Here is a 3,092-nt window from a genome sequence, read left to right as displayed (position 1 = left end):
CCATATGGCTGTGCTGCACCCAACTACCCATGGCAATGTGTTCCTTTGATATACCTTTAATGCAAAACCCTTTGCTAAATAGGAAAGTACAACATGTGTAATTTCCTCATTAAATCAATAGACAATGTCACTGTGTGTTAAATGGAATAAAAAGCCCATTCCCACATATTACACACTGGCATGAAAATACAATGCATTGACATTTCAAGGAAGTATTTAACAAGCACAATCACATATTTGCCTCTTGCTAAATGGTGGGCAAAATGATATGCATACACTCAAAAGCACAGGTGAGAGTCAGTACTCTTCTTTCTCTCATTTCAAAGGAGAAATTTGAGTCTTAGAGAAGAGAAATGATCTCAAGTCAGACTCACTACAGTGTCTTTTGAAGCCTATGAGCACCCTGCAATCCAACAATGTGCCTGGCACACAGTAGAAGCTCAATAATTTTTTTGCAATGAATGTCTGTGTAACACTTATACATTGGTTAGTCATTTACTCAGAGTGTTGCCTTAACAAATAAGTGTCCGATGAAGGCTGAGAAAGGGAAATTCTAAACCTGAGAGGAAGATAAGTTTATGTTGACAAAAAGAGTCAAACTCTGTAAAATATGTAAAGAGGTTTATTCTGAGCCAAATATGAATGACCAAGGCCTGAGGTACATTTTCCAGAGGTCCTGAAACATGTGCCTAAGGTGGATGGGTTGAAACTTGGTTTTATATATTTTAGGGGGACATTTAGAACATCAATCAATACATATGGGGTATACATTGATTCCGCCCAGAGAGATGAGACAACTCAAAAAGGGGAGTGGGGAATACAGGTAATAGGTGGATTCAAAGATTTTCTGATTGGCAATTGGTTGAAACAGTTAAGTCATTATCTAAAGATCTGAAATAAATAGAAAGTAGCATCTCGATTAAGATAAAGGATTGTGGAGACCAAGGTTCTTGTTATGTAAATGAAGTCTCGTGCTCACTTCGGCAGCACATATACTAAAATTGGAATGATACAGAGAAGATTAGCATGGCCCCTGCGCAAGGATGACACACAAATTCGTGAAGTGTTCCATATTTTTTTGATCCAGCCATCCCATTACTGGGTATATACCAAAAGGGCTATAAATCATGCTGCTATAAAGACACATGCACACGTAAGTTTATTGCGGCACTATTCACAATAGCAAAGACTTGGAACCAATCCAAATGTCCAACAATGATAGACTGGATTAAGAAAATGTGGCACATATACACCATGGAATACTATGCAGCCATAAAAAATGATGACTTCATGTCCTTTGTAGGGACATGGATGAAACTGGAAATCATCATTCTCAGCAAACTATCGCAAGGACAAAAAACCAAACACCACATGTTCTCACTCATAGGTGGGAATTGAACAATGAGAACACATGGACACAGGAAGGGGAACATCACACTCTGGGGACGGTTGTGGGGTGGGGGGAGGGGGGAGGGATAGCATTAGGAGATATACCTAATGCTAAATGACGAGTCAATGGGTGCAGCACACCAGCATGGCACATGTATACATATGTAACTAACCTGCACATTCTGCACATGTACCCTAAAACTTAAAGTATAAAAATAATTAAAAAAAAAGAAATCCGAAAAAAAAATAATAAATGAAGTCTCATGAGCAACTCCCCTTAGAGACAATAGATGGCAAAGTTTTCCTTTTCAGGCCTTAAAAGGTGCTAGACTCTCAGTTCATCTCTTCAAGATTGTGAAGGCCTGGAAGGAGGAAAGATCTAGTTATGTTAGTAGAAGTTCTTTACAGATGCAACTTTTCTTCCACAAAAAATGGCTTTGCAGGATCATTTTAAAACACAGCAAAGAAACATATTTTGGGGTAAAATATTTTTATTGTCTTTAATACCTGTCTTGTGATGTTACGCCACAGTCAAGTTGGAAAGTAAATTACATTACGTAGGGTTAAATATAACCCATCTGATGAGATTCTGTGGTTCCTAGGGCATGACTCTCCAGGCCTCCCAGGTAAGAATTTGGACAAGAGAGGACAAAGGTCAGAGTTTAGTCCTCACTTATTAATATAATAGAGATTTGTTATTAGAAAACACTTTTTCCTACCGAACAAGTACATGAACAGGCTATGAGGAAACTGAAAGGAAGTGCAGAAAACACTTGTTTTTCAGTCCCTTGGGGCTATTGCTGCACACAAATCAGGAGAAGGGGCTGGTTCTTATTTGTATAATTCAGATCCCAATTCCTGAAATATCCAAAAATTAGGGAGAAGGAGGAAAGACATTCAGATTTTACTGGCACTATAAATACATTTTCAAATCTCCAGAAAGTAGGATCCAAAAGGAGATAAAAGAAAATTAAAATTGGTCTTCTCAATTTGAAAATTACAGTGTTAAATGCCAAGTTTCTGTGTATGAGTGCATCTTGTTCTGGGGAATCCTCCCTCATCCCTTCCTCCATCCTGATGTCCCATTGGGATCAACAAACATCCTGAAGCTACCTTAATACTGAAGATGCTTAAGTTTGAGCAGCAGTAATCAGACCCTATTTTTATGGTTAATTTGCTGTTAGCCTCAGTCCTATCTTGACTCAAGCTCTCTATGTAACTAATATGTAAGCTATCTATGTAACTATTTTTTCATTTGTTGTTGGCACCTATTCCAATTATAAGAGGCATTTAACATAAGAAAATGTTTAGAATCACACTGACAATTTGGGTCATAAAGTTTTTTTCTTTTTTTGTGGAACAGCATCACTTACTATTCTACCTGAAAAGAGAAAATCTGCATTTTTGCAATCGAAATTGCTAGACTGATCTATAAGTACTTTTTCCCATTTTTTAAAATTCTATATAAGAAGACACTGATAATGAGAAATGAAGACTGTTGGATATTAAATTAAGAGGAATCCTATGGAGAAAATGTTACTGCTCTTGCAACCTGGGATGTCATATGTGTACTTCACTAATCTATCAGTCACTATCTCCTTTGTAGTGATTAGAGAATTGTATCTCTATTACAACAATTTTATAGTAGATATTCATAAAGGGTCTTGAAGAAGAATCTTTATTTTTACTAATTTGCATAAAGG

General features: G+C 36.9%; 1 non-coding gene across 1 annotated transcript; it reads left to right on the top strand.

Moving 5' to 3' along the window:
* The first annotated feature begins 971 nt into the window (after positions 1-971).
* Positions 972-1,078, top strand: LOC115931175 (U6 spliceosomal RNA). The gene has a single exon (XR_004067717.1). It is a non-coding gene; the product is annotated as a U6 spliceosomal RNA (small nuclear RNA).
* The last annotated feature ends 2,014 nt before the right edge of the window (positions 1,079-3,092 follow it).

This window comes from Gorilla gorilla, chromosome 18 (genome assembly GCF_029281585.2).
Source record: "Gorilla gorilla gorilla isolate KB3781 chromosome 18, NHGRI_mGorGor1-v2.1_pri, whole genome shotgun sequence".
NCBI lineage: Eukaryota > Metazoa > Chordata > Mammalia > Primates > Hominidae > Gorilla > Gorilla gorilla.
This window is presented reverse-complemented; position numbering and strand designations above follow the sequence as displayed.